Source organism: Lissotriton helveticus, chromosome 3_1, assembly GCF_964261635.1.
Source record: "Lissotriton helveticus chromosome 3_1, aLisHel1.1, whole genome shotgun sequence".
Taxonomy (NCBI): Eukaryota; Metazoa; Chordata; class Amphibia; order Caudata; family Salamandridae; genus Lissotriton; species Lissotriton helveticus.
The window spans coordinates 709,275,107-709,297,383 of NC_136061.1; the positions used below are offsets into that span (position 1 = coordinate 709,275,107).

At 44.7% G+C, this 22,277-nt stretch overlaps 1 protein-coding gene across 1 annotated transcript in view; it reads left to right on the plus strand.

Moving 5' to 3' along the window:
• The first annotated feature begins 16,340 nt into the window (after positions 1 to 16,340).
• The window catches only part of LOC144823713 (uncharacterized), a 63,708-nt gene continuing 57,771 nt past the window's right edge, over positions 16,341 to 22,277 (plus strand). Inside the window, exons 1-3 of the mRNA XM_078682464.1 lie at positions 16,341 to 16,414; positions 17,132 to 17,228; positions 17,314 to 17,408. The gene's annotated coding sequence lies outside the window, so the exon portion shown is untranslated. The remainder of the gene's footprint in view (positions 16,415 to 17,131; positions 17,229 to 17,313; positions 17,409 to 22,277) is intronic.

Sequence of the window (22,277 nt, forward strand, 5' to 3'; positions counted from 1 at the left end):
GCGCTGCCACCTCCACGTCGGAAAAGGCCCGGGGCAGCACCCCTTCTGGTCGCCGCCATCCGCAGGGAAGGCGGCTCTTCTTTACCGCCTTTTTTGCATGGGTTTCTGCCATGATGCTGGGCGGGCTGAAAAGAAAATGTAGAAAGTTAAAAAAATTAAGGTAGAAGAAGGAAGGAAGTAAAAATATTAAAAAGCAAGTAATGGAGAAAAACAGTACAAAACTCACTAAAACACACAAAAAGTTGAAAAAACAAAACATTTACACTTACGAAGATCATGGGTAAGATAATAAATAAAAAAGATTTTTAAAAAAGAAGGATTTAAAAGATTTAGGAAAAGGATTGAAAAGTAGGCCCCAGCATCATAACCGAGAAGAAACAATATGGCCGCTCCCATGCGCAATCACTTGGTGCTGTTAACGCAATATTTCCCCCCGAACACACAATCCACATTGCCGTACGGTGGAAACGTCACGTGACCGGGGAGACAAGCAACTCCACTCACGGAACTCTGCGGAACATAGCAGAGTTTTTTTACCATTTCACGGAGTTCCACATAGCACGGCTACACGAACTCCGCTCAGGGTTATTCCACATAGGGCATACCCCACCCCAGGGTGCATTAACAAATATTTCCATAGGGAGGACACGGGATGCCCACGGTGTGGGGAACTAGGAGTAGAGTTGTTCCACAAGCTCTGGACATGCCCGACATTACACACTTACTGGGATAAAGTCAAGAGTGGCGGCAAACATTGAGCGGACTGTTCCAAGAAAGCCTGCCCGCTGCCCCCTGAGCCTGTTCCCCTGCACCTCCAAACATGGGTCACTGACAGGCTCCAGGACCTGGCCTTTATCCTGGCTAAACGAGAAATAACGAGGCATTGGAAATTACCCGAAGGGCCTCGAATAACACTGTGGAAGAAGGAAGCGAGAAAATGGGCGTGATGTGAGGGAAGGGTCTTGCTCAGGAACACTTAAAGGGAGATTGGCTCGGTTGAGATGGCTAGGGCTATGGCCTGGGAGGCACTGGTAGATACCATGAAAGAACCAGAATCAGGGGAATCCTCACCACTGATGCGATCCCTCCCGGGAGTCCAACACTGCACGACCCTGGGAGAGGGGAGCCGGAGGTGACCCGGAGAAGTCTAAGGGTAGTCAATAGCCAGCTTGGTGAGGTGGGAGAGATCACGATTAGGAGACTACTCAAGATTGGATCTGGAATTATTCTGCTTAAGTTCTAAAGGCACAGCAACTATAAGCAAAATGTGAGGGGGTGGGGGAGTTTGCACAAGAGATGTTATGAACGAATTATGTTGATACATGCTTCTATACATGATTAACTTCACCTCTATCCAATACCATGCCGAAAGAATCTCCTGGCCAATGTATACGCTTCATGAATATTAAATGCAATAAAATATGTTTAAAAAAAATATTATGTTGCCCTGCCGACAACAGCAATATTGGCACTATATACCTTGCACATGGCAAACTAATACCTCTAGGTTCAAACAAAACTTGTCAATGCACACAAATATGTGACTAGTTATCACACCCTTTAATATCATCATGCTTTCTCTCTGTATATTTATAATGAGTGAAGTTCATACCCAAAAAAGTGAATTATGGTCTAGTAATGAGATATTTACCAACCTTAAAGTAGGAGATGTTCAAATCCAAAGGATTTTATTTAAATTCAGCGGCCTTCTAAAAGGGGTCGGCCATGGGAACACTAAGGAACAAAAAGAGAAGGGGTTGTTACCGGAATGCTACATTCTAGGGTAAACTATACCTAATATACATGCCCCATGATGGATCTTCCCAGGAGACGTGGACATACCTAAGACACGACAAGGTAGACGTGTGTCTCAGCTGCTAAGTACATTGAGCAGTCGCCCTGTATTAATTGTTCCATCAAGTAGAAAAGAGAAGTACAATACAAATTCCTATATACTTATTGAAGTGAATAAGCCCTATAAACTATGTGGCACTGCAAATCGTGCTGACTAAGACAATGTGCATGTGGACAATAGTCCTTAAAATGCAGTGTCTATCCAGTTCTTTTGGTTTGGGTAAATGCAGGTGTAAAAGCTGTCAAGGGCCCACATTAGATGTATGTAGCTCCTGAGCTGTTTGTCTCCACTACAGTGTTAACTAGATTAAAAGCGCTAACACAAGGCAATAGACAAAAGTTAAATAAACGTGGTGCAAGGCAAATGTCTAAACAGAGGGCTGTTTACGCACATTGGAACCAAACGCATAGCCACTGGAGAAGTGTGGCTCAATGGTTAGAGCGGCAGACCCTGATGCAGAGGTCTAGCCCGGGACCAGGGTTCAATTCCCCGCCTCGGCGGGTCTTGGGCTCAAAATTACACGGACCTAATAATTCTCGCCTCGGTGCCTATTCCAATCATGGAGTCCCACTCTGCAACTCTGGGCAATAGCTTGCTTAATCTCCACAACGGCCCCCACAACGCTAAGGATGCCTGGCCTCCACCTTGGGGGTGACCAGGAGTGGACACCTCACAGGGAAAGCCAGGATGGGTTCCACAGCGGTATTCGTACAAGCGCCTTGAGACCCTTGCGGGTGAGTAGTGCGCTATACAAGTATCAATTTACATTTTTTTACTTACCGTGTAATAATGCCTGCAATAGATGTATGTAGCTCCACTTGAAGATTAGTTAAATTGAACACACGAACACGAGCCAATGGACAGAAGTTTAAATAAACGCAGTGTAAAGTGACTATCTAAACAGAGGGCCGGTCGTGCAACAGTAGAACTACATGTAAAGCAGTGCCTCTTCTATTTCCTGTAGTTAAAAGAAATATGTGCGCCCTCTGTGAGCTGTAACTGGCCATTAGAAAACCCACTTGAGGAGACAGAACCAATGAAAAACAAGGAAGCAGGATGTAAGCCCTTTTTAAGATATATATTAACAATAGATTTCAGAAGCGAAGCACAAGCGCTGTGCCGGTGAAACATAAAAAGCCCATCTCGTAACGTTATGAAAACATGTACGCAAAGGCTTTTGGGGAAGATTGTACTTAAATGCTGTCATCAAAGAAAGTGAGTGAATGATGAAGAATGTAGTCTATTTTCATGAACACCAGTACTTCGTGAGGTTAAAGTGAGGTAGTTTTGGAAGGTTAAAGGAAACTCAGGCCCAGATTTACTAATATTTTATGTTGTGTTTGCGCCACTTTGAATGAGGGAGGCGTTCCATTAGAGGGGTATGGACGTTCCTAAGTATCCAGCGATGGATTTTGTCGCAATCCCAGATTTACTATGGTGCTTAGCATCCATGAACTAGGCATAACAAGGAGAAATATCTTGATTTCTCCTTGTTACTTCCTCTTGCTAAAAGCAGCATGCTTAGAAAAAGGAACATGCCTTTGAGTATTGTTTTTATCTTAGTTTACATTTTAGAAACTTAGATGTTCACTGAAATAAACCAAAGGTTGAAGTGATGTTATAGTGAGGTGACAGTTTAACACCTTGGCTGCGGGGGTTATTCCCCCGCTGTGCTGGGGTGTGGGGGGGCGCGTGGTGTCGTGTGCTGATGACGAGCTGAGCTCGTCACGGCCACACCCATTTTCTTAGAACGCTCAGCACAGCAGGGGAATTATTCCCGCGTGAGAGCGTTCTAACGGCCATGACGAGCTCAGCTCATCATCAGCACACGAGCACCATGGCTGATGACGAGCTGAACCAACAAAAATCAAAATTAGGGAGTGAAGAGGTGGTGCTGATCAGCACCAAGGTGGACGCACCCTCCTCCAGTAAATGGTTCAGATAATCATAAAGGTCCAACCTCAAGTAGGTAACTGTGAGTCCAGATATTGTTGGCATACACAGTGTTTGTTAAAATACCCCTCACACACCAAAAGGGCCCTTGGTGTCATGCTTCATCATCGGGGTCTTCCCGTTCCGCTGCGGGACGGGGCGTGCTACGACTAGCGACTACGCTGGAGCACCTTAAATAATTGGAGTGAGTGTAGGTAGGGTCAGGGGTGTTTGGAAAAGTGAATCTAAAATGATACAAAAACTGTGTATGCCAACAATATCTGGACTCACAGTTAACTACTTGATGACGAGCTGAGCCCGTCATCAGCATGGGAGAGGTTAAGCATACAGTTTTAACTAACGAAACCACTGACATTTGCCAGTTGTAGTTATTTCAAGTACCTATAACTTGTGCCCTGAAGTAACTATGACTCGTGCACTCGCCATGCACTACTAATTACCCTACATATTACATCACTCATGACATGTTCTATGACATCATTGATAACATCATTGCAACATCTGAAATGAAATCCTTAATGACAACACTTTGGATGTCACAAAAAGAAGTAAACAATATTCCAGTTAGTGTAAACAGTTTTCACGTTGCAAGATGTCCATGTTTTTCTACTTGGTTAATTTGATCCAGTTCTTGTTGCATAGACCCCAATTTGCCTATCCATTGATGAGTTAACAAGGCTAAGAATCCTGCAATGTTCCACACTGAGTATGCAGTGTTATTAATTAAATAGCTTGCCATGGAATACCTTTTGTTATGTGGTTGTAAATTACACAATGTTTTACTAGTGGGTCACTGGGAGTTTTACAGAATATTCTGCTTAGGTGTTGGTCTTGTCTCTGTATCGACATCTACATTGTTTATCCAATGTACATCAGTGTATGGAGACCCCATATAAAATAAATCATATTGTTGTCTGTCAGTTGGTGTGTGTCATCATTTCAAATAGTTTGGCATTTCTGGTATATGTAGAAGCTTTGCATTTTCCACCTTTGACATAAGCCAAGATGGAACACACATGAAATGATATTCAGTGCAGCTCATTCACAACACCTGTCCAGGTTATCTCATATATCCCACAAAGCAGCTCCCAAAGCCATTTTCAGGACTTATACTCTTCATCATGTTCATTAAGGCACGCTCAGTAACTCATGCTGCAGATATCTCAAACCCATCATCAGACATCAAACTGGACTCATCCCTTCATAAAATGTATTCTAGTCACCAACGACTACATACAGATTACCACATATTGAACACAGACAATAGCAGAAAAGGTTGACCCGTTCTCCAGAATCAATCCTGACCCTTCAAGCTCTAGAAAACCAAGACAACTAAATCAGCACTTTGCATACTGCTTTCACTTCATTGTTTCACTTTCCACCTGATCAGCAGTCCTCCAAGGAACCCACAAAACTGTATCAGAACATTAAGGGTCTTAATCATCACCCTATCTACTTACCGTTCAGACAATATATTTTTCTAGGACCTCAACTTCCAAGGAGGTAGTGCCACTTAGATTATGAACGAGGCACTCTTTGACCTTCTTGATACAGTGAATATCAATGAACACTTCACTGAACTAAATCGAAACCCAACCAAAATCCAACTAAAAGACAACCTCAGATGACAGATAACCCTCTGCTCGTTATGCGCACACCTCATACCTGCAGCTAAAGGAGTGGCATAATGGAACTTGAAGGGGGCCCCCCCTGCAAGATACATGGAGACCCCCCCTCCAGACTCAATCAGGAGCTCTCAAGCCAGGGTACTTTGCTGGGGGGGCTGGGATTCAGGCCTCCCTGCACCGCGGGGCTGCGGGGGCCTATGTTATGCCACTGAGACAAAGTCAACTACTAGATGGCAAACATTACAGACATATCTGAAAGAAGTATTCTTGCACCCCACTTAACTGAGAAGTGCAAATAATTCAAAACTTTCTTCACTGAAAAAACAGAATCGCGCACCACATTGACAGCACCAAGCATGTCATTAATAGCCTTTATAATCCCACACAACAAAGCAAAGTGGATGCTGTTAACACATCACTCCGACCCTGACAGACCTTTATTTCGGTATGCCAACATTCTTGGCAGAAATATGTTCCACCTCTGGAGGTCAACATAGCACATACAGTCACAACATCAACAAGCTGGAACTCAAGAAGTGCAAAAAAGAAAAGACTAGAATACAACCTTTCCACGCCATGTACCTTGAACTGGAAGAACATGCCACCCCAGATCAGACTGGCTTCTGCACCTCATAGCTTCAGCAGTAGGAGAAAGATAATCTCTTAGAGAAATACCAAACCTGCTCCTTCGGCCGCTGAAGCCCAAAAAAGAGAACACAGCATCCCCTTCTTTCATCCCCTTGTTTGCACACAACCTTGAATCATTCCGTTCCCCCTGCTATGCAGGAAGCTTAAAGTCTTCCTCATTAGTTTTGTGCCATATCAGTTTCTATACAAATATAGGTTTACTATTTAAAGATATCGAGTGACAATGCCAAACGTTTTAGCATTTGCAGAATAAAAAGATTTTTTCTCATGTTTTACTAACATACATATTAGGCCTAAAAGGCCAATGTAAGCTTCCATCACACATAAAACAGCAGCAACAGTGCAAGCATCTCTTGCACACAGATCTGGAACAGCAGTGGCAGCATTAGTTCAAGCCTCCTTGAATACAGCGGGCAAATGCAGCACATGTAACAGTACTTCAAGTCTCCTTCCCAGAGCTGGGTGAGCACCTAGAAAAAAGTCCAGGAGAGTCTGCACAAGAGAGTTCCCAAGAACAAGAGCAACATCCTGTTTGAGTGACATAGAAAGGACACAGCTAACACTGGTGTAAACATTTTTTTTGTGTAAGCATGCATCCAGCACAGTGCTCAAAGGATGGGTCTGGTGTTACAAGGATATGCTGGTTAACGTATTCTAGACTATTGCCTCAGCAGGGGAACCTTCAATCATATCTCCACTGTCAGGAATTAATAGCTGGCATATCTAAAATGGCCTTCATTCTCAGGTCCTTGTACTCATTAAGCAATTACATTTTCGTATGAAATATTTACCCAGTCACATGCCTTGTCCTTTGTTAGACCTACATTATAGAGAAACTCTGCAGTTGGCTACCATACGTCAAATACTGTACTAGGCATATTACTTATTCACAAATTGAGGCCAGATAAAAATGGTTGGGCCGAAACTGAAGAAGGACAAATGTCAGCTGCCATTTATTAGACCATTAGAACAGCCATTATTGCAGTTTATAGCAATATGTGTTATACCTGACTTTAGACAGGTACTAAGTTGCCTAGGAAATATTACTATTGAAACCACCACGTGCCGAAGCAACTTTGTGGTGTGTTCAGGATGGCCACGCATCATCGCAGATTTTTCAGCGTTCAGCTTTGGTGGTGTTGGGGGGGGGGTGGCATGAACGTCGATTTGTGATTCACAGCCTGTTAGATAAAAAGCAAGATAAGATTGTGCATCATGCGTCCATCAAAGGAGAGAGGGAGAGAGACAGAAAGAAAGGAAGAGTGAGCAGAAGACAGAGAGAAACAGTGAGAGTGTGAAAGAGAGAGAGAGAGAAAAAGAAAGAAAGTGAGAAGAAGACAGAGAAAAATTGTGAGAAAGAGAGAGAGAGAGAGAGAAAGATTGAAAGAGGAAGAGAGAGAAAGAGTGTGAGAAAGAGGAACAGAGAAAGAGAGGAAGAGTGAGAGAGAGAGAAACAGAGAGAGAGGAAGAGAGAGAGAGAAAGAGACAAACAGTGTAAGAGGAAGAGGGAGATCAAAAGAGTGTGAGGGAGAGAAAGGAAGAGATGAGGAGGGATACTGAGTGCCCACATTGTGTACAAAACCGTCACAGCTTACCTTTACACCACTGCTTTGTCTCCGACCACGTGCCGCGACCTAGTGACACTCTCAAGCTCCCACATCTGAAAGATAGTACAGAATTAGTAATGGCAGAGCAGGGTTGGATTTTGATTCAAAATTGGCCCGGTTACGCTAAAAAAAAAGTGGGCCACATTTGGATATTTTCTTTCCTCAAAACACTGCTTCGACAAAATTTTATTTAAAAAAGTGGGTGTGGGGGAGATACAAAAAAATGCACAGGCTTGTGTACACTGGTGACTCAAAAACAAGTGAGGCCACTTCTGCCTAGGACCCCTGCCCTGCCTGGGCGGCCCTGTGAGAGAAAGAAAGTGATACTTCTGCCTGTTGTTAAACATGAGGTAATGATGCCCATCTGCCTCCAGAAAGGCCATTCAGACACCCACTGGGCCGCTGGCTGTATCCAAACAACTTGCCTGGATATTTGTCCTAAATTAAAACGGCAAATATTGATGTTCTGACCTATTCGGAGGAATATATCTCAAGAATTAAAAATGGACCGTCACTGTTGGGTTCTACGGTCACAACCCCTACTCTGAATGAAGGTCAAGCATTGCTTGATGACTTGGAGCAATGTAGAAAAAAGCATGTTAGAACAAATTTACATGCTATAATGATGACCGAATATTTAAAGAAGGATGTCATACCAGTTGGGCTACAGGTTAGGAATGAACCTGTAATTTTTACCAATGACCCCAAATTCCGGAAAGGCTTCAGCCATATAGGTGTTACATGTTCCCACCATTGGCTGGTACATGCCATTGATACAGCGCTGGAGCATAGTAAAAAGGAGTTAGAAATCATAGCTGACCTTGAAAAACGACTATCAGAAGGAAATGTGGTAGCTGATGCCAAGGCAGCTCTTGATAAAGTAATAAAAACAATAGCAGAGTTTGAAACCATAGAGCGAAATAAAAAAACTAATAAAATCCAAAAGGCAAACTTCGATCAGATACTTTTCCACCCGTATCTACAAGATGATTTCTTTACCCAACCAAGACAACAGTAATCGGATAACTACCCCACTTGGGGTCGTTTTAAGAGAAATGTTGGGGTAACATTTTCTGACTCTTCAGCAAGTTCATCTGATCCCAACACCAGTACAAGGTCTGGCTCTTCTAACGGTCCATACACTCCACCCTCTTTTTTAGATCATTGTGGAAGGGGAAGAGGCAGAGCCAAAATACGACCACCATTGACCAATTCCTATCCTCGGCCTCCCCCGCAACGTTGGAATTTCCAAGCAGGCGAGAGACAAATGCGCGGAATTTTTATCAGTGGGGCCCCCCGCAATAGTTGATGTTGATTTGAGGAATAATGACATGATACCTATTTTTAATCTGTCTGAGCACCTATTGTCCTCAGCTGAAATTTCGCTGTTGACAAAAGGACTCAGCTTTGTACCCACAGAAAAGTCGTGCCTTTTTGACACACAGTTAGAACTGTTACAATTTTTTCGGAATTACGGCTTAAGGCCTTCTTTCTAAATAATAATACTCCTAGGGGTGGACAGTCAATCTGGTCTACGCCCGCCTTATATCTTCAACCCTCCTTCCAGCCAAATGCCAGTTGAATTACTGCCATTTGAGTCCATGGTTTTAAAGGAAGTATCTGCTCTAAGTACATTCCTTACAACCTCTCCCTCATTGAACGTCAGGAGATGGTTAAATTAAAACAAAATCAAGAAGTGATTATCAAGCCGGCGGATAAGGGCGGGGGATCGTTGTACAGTCTAGGGCCAAATACAAGGCTGAAGTTAAGAGACAACTTGATAATACAGATCATTATTTAAGTCTAAGAACTAATCCCCTTACTGATATCCAGGGCATGATTATGAATATTACAACAATGGCTGAAAGGGAGGGCTATTTGAGTGACAATGAGTTTGTTTTTCTTAATTCAAAAAATCCACGGACACCTGTCCTCTATACTCTCCCAAAAGTACACAAAGATATATTGAATCCTCCAGGCCGACCCATAGTGTCTGGCTGTGGGTCAGTCCTGACGCCTCTATGTAAATACATAGATGTATTCATTAAAGATTTTGTTATGTCAACATGTAGTTATGTCCGTGACAGTGGAGATATTATTGCACAGCTGGAAGCAATGGAGTTTTGCCCGGACAATCAATTGTTATTGTGTTTGGACCTTGAGTCCTTATACACCAACATTCCTCAGCCGGAGGGTATAGAGGTGATCAGAAAAGTATTGGACAATCGGACAGCTCCGGTACCTGTCCCTACTGACTTTATTGCTGAGTTATTACGAATTTCTGTGACGCACAACTATTTTGAGTTTGACGGACAATATTATTTACAGATTAAGGGTACTTCCATGGGGCTTATTATGCCCCCAATTATGCTATTTTATTTGTGGACGATTTTGAACAACGATTTATTTTTGACTGTGACACTAATCCTTTTTTTGACAGCGTTTGCCATTGGCGACGCTACATTGACGACATTTTCTTTATTTGGACTGGGACGACTGACGACTTGGATGTGTTTCTTAGGTGGCTTAATTCTTGTTCGCCTGATTTAAGGTTCGCCTCGAATTCCAGCAAAACCCAAATTGATTTTTTGGATTTGACAATTTTCCCGCATGATGGAGGCCTTTCCACTAAATTATTTACTAAGCCTATGGCTCGCAATACTTTACTGGAATATTCTAGCAATCATCCTAGAGGTCTCAGAGACGGTTTGCCCTTTGGGCAGTTTTGGGAATACGCAGGAACTGTCGTTTTAAAGAAGATTATTTGCACCGTGAATTTCTACTCACGCCTAAAGCTAAAAAACAGATGAAGCGTATTCCGTGTGTTACTACTTTTGGAACGCGCAGTAACCAAATTTCTGCAATAATCAAAAGACATTGGCCGTTGATTATTTCCACTGGCATCACACACGAACAGCCCTTATTTTCCTACAAAAGAGGGAGAAACCTCTGGGACCATTTATTTATTTATTTTATTTATATCATTTCTAAAGCGCGCTGTAACCCTACGGGCATCCTGGTGCTGAAAAATGCATCTGAGGGGCTGAGCAGTAAGGACAGAAATGAGGGGAGAAGCTTTATGGAGGTGTGACATTAGGAAATAGCCAGGTCTTTATCCTTTTGCGGAAGAGCATCAGTTCGTTGGTTTTCCTAATTGACAGAGGAAGGCTATTCCAGAGGTGGGCTGCCGCTATGCTAAAGGCTCTGCCCCCATGAGTGGCTTTCCTGATCCTGGGTATACTAAGGAGATTGGTGGATGAGGAACGGAGGGTCCGTGTAGGTTCATACCACTTGAATTTGGTCTGAAGGGGTTTAGGACCTAAGCCATGTGCAGCCTTGAAAACGGTACACAGGGATTTGAAATGGATCCTCTGCTGAATGGGCAACCAGTGCAACTCGGCCAGAGCAAGAGTGGTGGAAGATCGACGTCCTCGGGAGAGCACCATCTTTGCAGCTGCCGCCTGGATGCTCTGAAGTCTGGAGATCAGATAAGCAGGAGATTCCAGTAGCAGAGCATTGCAGTAATCCAGGCGGCTAAGGATGATGCTTCTGACCACGGTTGCTCTGGTGTGTGCTGGAAGTAAGGGCAGCAGCTTTCGAAGGCCCCGCATTAAAGCGAAGCAGCTGCTCACCTGTCTGTTGACGTTGGACTCAAGACTCAGTTTGTCATTGAGATTAACCCCCAAGTTCCGTACGGTTGTTACTGGTGCCAATGGCTCACATGAGTCCAGAGGCCAAAAGTCAACAGGCAGGTTTCTAGCTATTCTTCCCACTTTGCATTGCATTATCTCAGTTTTACTGCTGTTAAACTGTAGTGAGTTTCTTTTTAGCCAGGTTGCCATTTTCCTTATGCAGGTGTGGAAGGTCTCAAGAGATTCTGCATGGGCACCATCAAGGGAAATCATCAGCTGCGTGTCATCCGCATAGTTGATCACGCTAATGCCGTGAGCCTTGATGATGGCCATCAGGGGCTGCATATATACGTTAAAAAGGATCGGGCTGATCGCAGACCCCTGAGGGACCCCATGTGGGACCATAGCAAACTCCGACTGATACGGGGGTAGTGCCACTGCCTGCCATCTATCTGACAGGTAAGAGCGGAACCACTCAAAAGCCATACCCTCTACTCCAGCGGTTTTCAACCGAGTCAGCAAGATGTCGTGGCTCACCGTATCGAAAGCGGCGGACAGGTCAAGCAGAATCAAAATTGCTGACTCCCCCCTGTCCGCCCTCATTCTTAGGTCGTCCAGGACCATCAGTAATGCTGACTCGGTTCCATGGGCTGGTCTGAACCCGAATTGTTCCTCCTCAAGGATGTTATTAGTTTCCAGGAAGAGGGACAGAGACCTACTGACCATCCGTTCCATGATCTTTACTGGATATGGCAGGAGAGAGATAGGTCGGTAGCTCTTATGGCAGTTGGGGTCCAGATTGGATTTCTTTAACAGGGGTGTGACCACTGCCTGCTTCCACTCCCTCGGCACAGTGCCTGTGCAGAAGGATTGTGCACATAGCTGGCGCAGTACAGGAAAGAATTCAGCCCCCAGTTCTTTCACTATTTTGTTGGGTAGAGGATCCAATGGGGATCCAGATGTTACTTTAAGGGCTAATTGTCCAAACTCTTGTTCTGCGGGGATATCGAAAGTGTCCAGGATAGCCCCTGGGTATCATGCGTTCTTCTGTTTCCTCATCCCTGTCATCTTTCTCCATGTTGCTTTGGTGCTGCACTATGGAGGAGGGGGCGTCCTCCAGACTTTCAATAAGTTTGGAAATTTTTTCCTGAAAGAAGGAGGCCAGACCATCACATAGTTCCTGTGAGGGTTTGATATTACTGTTAGTACAAACAGGATGGGACAGATCTTTTACAATTTTAAAGATATCGCGTGATTTGTTGGAGCTTTTTAAGATAATAGCAGCAAAGTATTCTGCTTTGGCTGTGGCGATCTCTTTCTTGTATTGAGTTATAGTCAGTCTCCAGAGTAGTCTATTCTGTTCTTCGTAGCCTCTTCTCCACTGCCTCTCTGCCCTTTTACAGACGTTTTTCAGATCTTTTAGTGTATCTGTATACCAGGGTGCGGAGGGGCTGCCTCTTTTCCTGATTGCTTTCAGGGGGGCTATGCAGTCAAGTCTCTTGGTTACATGGTCACAAAGTAAACTGTAATTCGTAGCAATATCATTTTCTGATTTAAGGAGGGTCTGCATCTGAAAGAGGTCCGTCTCCTTTTCTCCTTTCCTCTTTGGTCCGAGCAGCATTACCACGTGCCGAGACTACCACTCTTACATCTCCGTGGGGTCTCAAAAGAATTGTTGGACACTTTAAATGTGGTGGTTGTCTCATGTGTGGTACCAGTATGAATACCAAGCAGTTCATTCACGGGAATATCACCTACGAGCTGAGAGACTTTTCTAATTGCAACACAACTAATGTTGTGTACGCAATTTGGTGCCCCTGTGAGTTGATATATATTGGGCAGACTACTCAAAAAATTAAAACATGATTGGCACAACATAAGAGCAGGATACGTTGCCAAACTGAAAATGCGCTTATAGTGGCGCATTACTTGGAAAGGAACTGTTAGACCTGTCAGCCCTAGGGTGGTCTTTCCCTATTTTTTTCGCCCTTGCCTCATTCTTCCCACCTTCTTTTTGTTGGCCCTTAGGTCTTCGGGCACCTTTTCATGGCTAATCTATGTTAGGGTGCAGGTGCTCTCTACTACAAACATGGCTGCCACTGGCCCCTGCTACTGCAGCGTGGTCTTTTAGTGTAGCACCCTAGCTGGCTGGATCCCCATACAATGTTGCAATGCCTGCCTCCCATCCCCTGTCCATAGGTATAGTGGGGAAGCTCCTGGAACCTTCCAGAAGAAAGGCGGAGTTGATTTTTGCCGCCTTAGAGAGTGGTCACCTGACCTGGGCATACTTAAGCAAGGGAGGGAACTTTTTTTAGTCAGTTGGGGCATCACTGACCTGGGGAACCCACGCAGGAGATTTAGGTGGGAGGGCCTAGTTAGGAACTTATTCCACTGGGAGTGACAGGATTTAGGTGCTGCCTCTTAAGCTGAGTGAGGTGTCCTAGACTAGCCCCCTGATATGGCCCAGCGGTAGGGAACCCCAGGGTCCATCTGCAGTGACTGAGGAAAACTCATCCAGTCTCCAACTCAGACCCCCCCCCTTCTTCAAGAAACCATCACTTAAGGGCGCAGAGCCATCCAAGCGCCAAGAAGACTACTTGCCTGTGATCAGAGACTGCTGGGGGATCGACCAGGTACTGGATTGTGCCGCCCTGCGCACTCCCTGCCTTCATCTGGGCCCCTCTGGCCCTACCTGTCTCCCCTTGACTGACTTGCTTTGCATCCCCCCCCTGCCTGCAGTCCCTGAGGAATGGGTTGGAAAACGCTATAACCTGCTCCCCTGTCCAGCGCTGTATCTGTGACTGACCCTGCCCCCATAGCGCTGTATCTGTCTAAATTCCCAGCGCTGACTGAAACTGCCCCCGGGGTGCCACACATACCAAGCGCCATCGTGCCCCTGAGAAGCGCTGACTGAAACTGCCCCCGTAGCGCTGTGAGGCCCGAGTGCACAGCCGTACTCACCGTCGCAGCCTCGGACGTCCGTGTGGTGACCTTCTCCGGGCGGCCCGAGCGTGTGTGTCGGTCTTGCGGCAGCCCCCGGTGTCAGGGGAGGGCCGCCGAGATTCCTGTCAGGAATCACGTGACGGGGGCGCGTCAAGCCCCGCCCCCACCATTGCAGCCATCCCATTGGCATCTTCTCCAGCTCCTCGCCGGCTGCACTGTGATTGGCGGCCGGCGCCCGACACCCCTCAGATCAGGCCTGCTATTGGCCCCCGGCCCGTGGAAGACGCCGGAGCCGGAGACGTGGGAGCAGCGTGGGCCTCCCCTGTCGGTCCCCACCTCTGCCGGAGGGCCCCCAAGGAGAGAAGGAGCCCTCCCCACCTTCAGGAACCATCGCAAGGGGCCGACGCGGCCCGAAGAACCAAGGTAAAGCTCTGGGGGAGGGCGGAGGACCTGTATCGACGCGGGGCTTCCCAGGAGTGAGTCGGAGGCCCCGAGTCCGCCCCTCCCCCTAGGGGAAAACTGAGACTGGGCCCCGTTGGCCCCCACAAGCCTCGAGAGACTGTGAGGCCCTACTTAAGCGTCTTAGTGACTCAGGCCCACTGACTGGGTATGCCTGGGGACAGGTTTATCCCCTACTTAACTAGCCACGCCTGATTAACTGTTGAGGCCTGAATTGAAAACAAGGTTAACCACCTCCTTGAGTGTCTTATGCCTGCCAATTGAGCTGCGGGTGTATGCCTTGCACTGAATTTCTTACAGAGGCGGGCATCTATGAACCCGGATGGGGTTGTGTCATGATACTTATTGATTTACCCCATTACTATTTTGATGACCTGATTGTTGATAGTGAACTGTTGGTATTTACAAGAGGTTAGTCCATGGTTGATGAACGTACCCCCCTTAGCCTGCTGAAGAGTATAATGCGACAGGCTGTGTTATTCGATGTTTCATTTTTTAATGGAACGTTTTACTGAAAAGTGCTTGAATGAAATGCTTTACCACTTTAAAGAAAATGCATAATGAAATGCTTTAAGAAATACTGATGAATTAATTGCCCTGTCTTCAATCCTATATAAAGGATCTTGATTTTCAATCACAAAATACTGGTGTGGTCTCCATTATTGCGCCCACTTCTTGTCTCAGTGGATGATTGTGTTGAGTAGCTGCTTTACACGTAAGCCCCCGGTTGCCTTCCTGCTCGAGCCAAGCTACCCCCCGGAGAACTGGCGGTCCCAGTTCTTACAGGAACCATGCACCAAGTGAGATGCGCTGGCAAGTAATCGAGGTTATACACATTCCTGCGAGGGGTGGTAGTATCACTAATATCTTGAACAAGAGCGAGTGTCGATGGATACTCCGGTGTGACAGTGTTAACAGGGGACTTAATTCCATTGAGGAATGTCATTCGGTTATTGTCAACTAATGGAATGTGCATATAGGATTTATAACAACTATGTGTTCCCTTGTCCATTAAAAATATCTGCACCTAGAAGTAATGTTAAGCAAGTCAAGTACATTAGGCCTGTAGTATATTTCTTTCAAATATGATCTTTCTGTTTAATCTTTAAATATCTGTATTGGAAATGTTATTCTGATTACACCAATAGATGATGATTGTGACTGTATTGAATAAATTGTAACTAGGCCTCTTCTGAAGAAAATGTCTTGGCTAAAATTTCCTGTGTTGAAGATTTTCTGATCTTCATTTCCTGCATGATTTTTATATTTTCCACTTTGCGCGAGACTCTTGTAGGTTCCATATTTATAACTCGATGTCTCTTTACCAATTTAAAATGGCGGCCGCTTTTCATTTTAATGAGTACTATGATGCTGGCCAGTATTCCTATTTTCTCGACCCGATGATATCTGGCATGTTATTCTACCAGATAGTGGCCGATTTTCTCAGTTTGTCCTTGATTATCGATCGCTAATTCTGTTTGACGGCTGACTTGTGTGTAACACTATTGTACAGCAGCACATAACGTCTGACCATTTTAAGATGGCGGCCGTTTTCTTTGCCAAACTAGAGCAGACTACAGTCCCTTTTCTAATACACCGGATACAGTATTTAGCATTGCCGGTTGCATCCGCTTTACTGCAGCTGTTACGAACGCGGCACGATTCTTTGCCTTCCGAATTCCAGGATCGGTACGTTTTAAATTGCCATTACTTTTTGACTTTTGGAAGCCAAGCCTGCGATATGGCTTGAGGGTAACGAAACTATTAATATAGATGCAATGTGCCGAGGGCTAAATCGAGATTCGGCTATCATGTAAATATATTTATTTTTTTCAGTGCTTGTTTTCGGAGCAGTGATAACTATATTATATTCTACATTCTTTTACCGCGTTTCAGCACGATGATGGCTTTTTTTGATTATTTTCCCAAACTGCAACTCTGATAGCGTTCCTCCCTCTGAGTGCTAACATACAGATACCGAATAGATTATTTTTTTTAAAACACGGGTTTCATGATGAGTAATGGGCAGATATATTAGAAGAGCTGTTCTGATACCACTATGTCTTTTGTGCACTAATATGCGGCCTTATTGTTTAGGATATAGCACATTCATTATGCTATGAGCAGTTTGAATGTGCAAACTTTATTCCCTTTCTTTTTTGAAGGTGTGTTTAAAGACTAGAATTTAATACATGCATATGGGTTGTGCAAGCTAGTGTGGCATCGGAATTGTGCTGGGGTTCAATGATTGAATACTTCCCTTGAATATCAGCGAGAAACCTATAGTATCTACATGTCTCACTTTTGACAGCATTAGTCTTTCGCATTTGTCTAACTTGACATTTTGGTTGGGTTTAGGCAGAAAATGACAATCACATTTATTTCCTTTTTTTCTCCTTTCAACAGCCAAATAATGAGGCGAGCAGTTGGTTGGAATTTTGAAACCACTGCATTGACATTTAGAAGCCAGCTAAACAAGTGGTGTTTGTATCCACTATACGTGGTAAGTGGAACAGCCTGGGTTTTATTTAGAGTCTCCATATCGCAATGGTTCAAGTTGTAACCTTTGCTTTTTTTCGTTTTTCTAGTTGCTAAAAGTATCCTTGGATGACCTTAAATAAAGATTGGTCTTCCCCTATTTTAAGCTGAAGGTGATGTTGCCTTCCCCTTTTTACATATTTTGGTATGTGGACTTTTTTAGTCACTTTGGTGTTTGGTTTTGGGTTACTATTTCCTCATTCTTTCTTCTTTACTTTTATAAATTTTCACGTGGTTTCTACAAGTCCCTTTTTTCTGAAGAAGCCTACCTTGATATGATTGTACATTTGAGGGATCGATTTAATTGTAATCTCTTATTGTACAGATATTTACCGCTCAAGGAAAATTCCAAGTCCTGAAGATGACCATACAATAATATATCGGTTGAAACGCCGTTGACGCTTCTCTGTGGCCCAAATTGAATTAAGTGCACAATATTCATGTTTATGCTGTTCCTTTATCCCAATATGTAATGTTTTTGTTTGCCACTTGTCTGGTCTGTATGTTCCCTTCTTGTATACCAGCATTTTTATCTTGAGCATATCTGTATGTTAATCTTTTTAAGAATTGTTGATATATGATGTAATACATTTGTGATTTTGATATCAGTATTCTGTTTTAAAGGGCCTCTTTAACCACTTTTTCATCTCTTTCTTTCTGGGTCTTTTTGAACTGTTGAGAGTAATTATAGCTTTCAGATTTCTTTTCCCTGAACCTCTTGTTAGATGTATTGTATCCAAACAACAGCGACATCGCCCAAATCTGCCCATCAGATTGTTCCAAAAAGCAGCCCACCGTTGGAACTCAGCACTGGGTCCTTGGGCATTGCACCAGTGCTCGTGTTACCAATCCGACGCTGTGGCAGAGTATATACGAGTACGTACGCCTAAATCGCTCAGCCGTCTATCAGCATTCAGGCTGCTGTATTCCATCCACTACCGTCACCCAGAGCTATCTGCACGACGCTGCGTACCAAGGCCTCACTGTTCACCTTTTCTCGGCCACAGGCCTCTTCGCATCATGCAGCTCTATTCTGCAAGGTAACAGGTTTCACATTTGGAACTAAGTCTTGATATTGCCATGGCAGAGGACATATAGTGCACTTATCATCATCGTAGGTTGTACACCCGCTCAGTGCTTGCGGTGCTACTAACTCAGTGAGAAGTGAGGCCACGCACTCTAAACTTTAAAATGGCGTAGAGAAGGTGCACCTGTTTTTTTTGATTAGTAGGGTCACGTATCCTGTGATGCCTGTGCTGGATGGGTGTGGTGTGGGTGCATACCAGCCATCAGGGAGTGGCTGTGGCATCAGTGTTGTTAGATTGGGCTAGATCACGCACAATTGGGCTATATTTTTCCGGTTGTGTGGTAAAATGTTGGTTTGTGCTGGTCTATAAATATACATACAACGCTCCAGCAAAGTAGAATGTTAAAGGCCTTTATTAGACACATATTTACTTGGCATTCTGCTGCAACATCAATTCCAATGCATTCACCGCCTGCTTGACGCTGTTCCTGCCACTCCTTCCCTAAAGTAGCAATATTGAGCTAGTTTGAGCTACTTTCAAGTTGGCTTTGGGCTATAGACAGCTGAAAAATCTGACAACACTGGATGCGGGTGTCCGTGTTGGAGTGCTACCGTCACCCGGGTTGCAAAAGCCAAAGTGTCACTCTGTAAGCCAAGTCCCAAAATATGGCCAACATGGAAGGTACGGGGAATTACTGACCCTATATTCATCCATAGTTCCACACAAGAAGGATGGTGGGCATGAGATATCTGTGTAGATATGAATGTTTATTGCACATTCAGTGGAGTGTTACAGCTGTAGCAATACAGGGCCATGGAAAATTGAAGTTTCCGTTTTTGGCACATAGAGGGCAGCCAATTAGAGACAAGGTTGTTGTCTTAGTTAGGCTGCGCCAACATATGTACTTATACAATCACTCCGACGATCCTCACACTCTTATAAATTCAGTATACACTCTCCTTGCAGTACTCTAATGATGCAGTCTCTATATAAATACTTGTACAATGACCGAGACAAAGTTCCATATCTAAAATTTTCCCCCACTGTCAAAGGTAAGACGGTTGCATACGCTGTCCAGGGCAGTATGTAATGTGGTAGGGCCTAGGGGCAGCATGTTGCATACATAATGAACACTCGGACACAGATAGATAGTGGAAATGGGTACGGGCACGTGCACTCGACTCCTTTTTATTAACCGGGTCACATGTCCAGTGACGTCTGTGGTGGATGCGTGTGGGCTGATTGTAAGCCAACCCTCCGTGAATGGTTGGCGGTGGCAACAAGTACAACAGTAATCATTGGATGAGACACAGAGATTCAATCATAAAGAGTCAATAATTTGTACTGTTTCTAAGGTACAGGTACCAGATATGAAATCATACAGAAAAGATTCTATCGTAAAAGGTTCAGGACTTGTGATACACTGAGGTAGGACAGCAGATGTGAAATTATACACAAAATATTGTATCAGAAAGGGTGCATGAGTTGTGCTACAGTGAGGTAGGGGCATCAGAAGCATTGAGCAGCGATAATGCGTGGTCTGAGGGGGCCGCACTTGGAGCAATGTCTCTTGCCTATTAGACTGCGTCATCTGCTATTGCGACTCGATGTGAATTGTGAGCCCTGCTGTCCGCAGTGTAGGTGTATGGATCAAAATATGAAACATTCATAAAATACACTGTCAAAATATGTAGGTTTCAGGGACGTTATAGTTCAAATTGTGAGCTCTGCTGTCCGCAGTATAGACTGCCATTCAGTGTTCGTTTGGACTTGCAAGATGAATTTGGTCATTGTAGTAAAGCTATAACTGATAAGTTCTTGAAGCAAGGATACTAAAAGGATATTGTGTAGATTTGAGGGACGTTATACTTGATTGGGATTTGTTATTTCTTTTTTAAACTTCACATCACTATTATCTTCCATCTCTTCTTCAACACGTATGTTAGACCTGGTAACTTGCCGTGGGTCTCCCTTCCATTTTTGCTGTTGCCTCACATATTTTTGCTGGTGTTAGATGCTTTGGGCACTGTGCCACTGCTGTCCAGTGCCACAGTGCAAGTGCTCCCTATTGTAAATTGATGTATGGATTAGTGATTCCATGACTGGCTGGTTTGGTTTACCTGTCAGACCCTAGTACCGTGCACCAGGAGTGCCCAGGGCTGGTAATCCAAATGCTGCTAGTGGGCTTGCAGCACTGTTTTGGGCCTTCTGAGGGACTGCGTGTCACTAGGAGCTGGAAGAGCGACTCAAGAGGAAGAAGCATGTTGCCGTCACAGCCGCTGTCGTCTCAGCACAGAAATGATGCCGCTGTAGCTGTCGCTTTGCACCGCATCCCACGAAGCGTCCTGCAACCCCAAAAAAGAACGTTGCATTCGTAGGATCTAATTTCTCGATGTGAAAGCATCTTTAAGCTGAAGCTGTACAATTTTTTGCTAAGTATCTTCTCCTGTGAATTTTTTCCCACCATTTTTTTTTCCTTTCAATTCTCTCTTCTCAGACTTGGTAATATATGACCTGACATAGCAAGAAACAACAATTCAGTTATCTGCAACATATTGTATGTCCATATTTGCATTCCACATCTTCAAAATCACCGCATTGTAATCATTAATGTACTTCGATTCTTCTGTTCTTTTTATATTATAAAGTATTTTTGGGTGAATTTCGAGTGATTGTATGCCTCACTGCTGACATAAAACTGTTCACTGTTCCTGACGTTGACTTATGGTGCACTGAGTTAGTAGTACCTTTGGCGCTCAATGTGTACCTACGCTGCGATGATGCGTGGTCCAGGGGGGCCGCACTCGGACCAATGTGTTTTGTATATTGAATTCTGCCTTAATAAGGCCACGTGGCGATGAGTTATGGTGCACTGAGTGAGTAGTACCTTTGGCGCTCAGCGTGTATGTACTCTGCGATGATGCGTGGTCCAGGGGGCCGCACTCAGAGCATTGTCTTTTGTCTGTTGAATTCTGCCTGAATACGGCCACGTGGCGATGACTTATCGTGCACTGAGTTAGTAGTACCTTTGGCACTGAGCGTATATGTAACCTGCGATGATGCAAGGTCCGGGGGGCCGCACTCGGAGCAATGTCTTTCGGCTATTGAATTCTGCCTTAATAAGGCCATGTGGTGATGAGTTATGAGGCACTGAGTTAGTACTACCTTTGGCACTGAGCGTGGTCTGGGGCCACACTCAGACCAATGTCTTTTGAATTCTGCCTTAATAAGGCCTCGTGGCAATGACTTGTGGTGCACTGAGTTAGTGGCACCTGAAGTACTCAGCGTGTGCACACCCTGCGATGATGCATGGTCCGAGAGGGCCGCACTGGGAGCAATGTGTCTTGCGTACTGCACAGCGTCATCTGCAATCGCTACTCCATCTGAAATGTGAGGCCAGTGTAGATCAAAAGCAGTAGTCTGTACAGACATAAGTCTACGGTGCTGTGCCACTGGGTTCGCAGGGGGCCTCTGTCGAAGTGATCCGCGGTCATGGCGGCAGCCACGTGACAGGGTGAGGCCCGCCGCTGTGGCAGACTCCTTGGCCTTCACAGTTCACAAGTGAACCACGCCTAGAGCCCGTCTTATTTATTTATACTCCTACGCTGGAGTGGCGTACGTTCTACGAGCCCACTGCTAATAGGCTGGATTAATTTAAGATCCATGCAGAAATGCAGGATTTCATCCGAAAACTGAAACTCCATACTTTTTTCAAAGACAAAGAGGATACTTCTACACCGACGGACACCGTTTTGAAACTAAAATCGACTTTTACTCTACCTGATGCCATCTTACCTGTTGAGCTTTTGGCTTTTGAAAAAGCTGTAATGACGGATCTTGGCAAACTAACTACCAGGAATATGAATGTATTTCACAACACCAGCAGGTCGGAACAGGAAGCTATCCGCCAACTCTCAGCAAACAAAGATATCATTATCAAACCTGCCGACAAGGGGGGTGCGATTGTTGTCCAAACGGCATCAGCT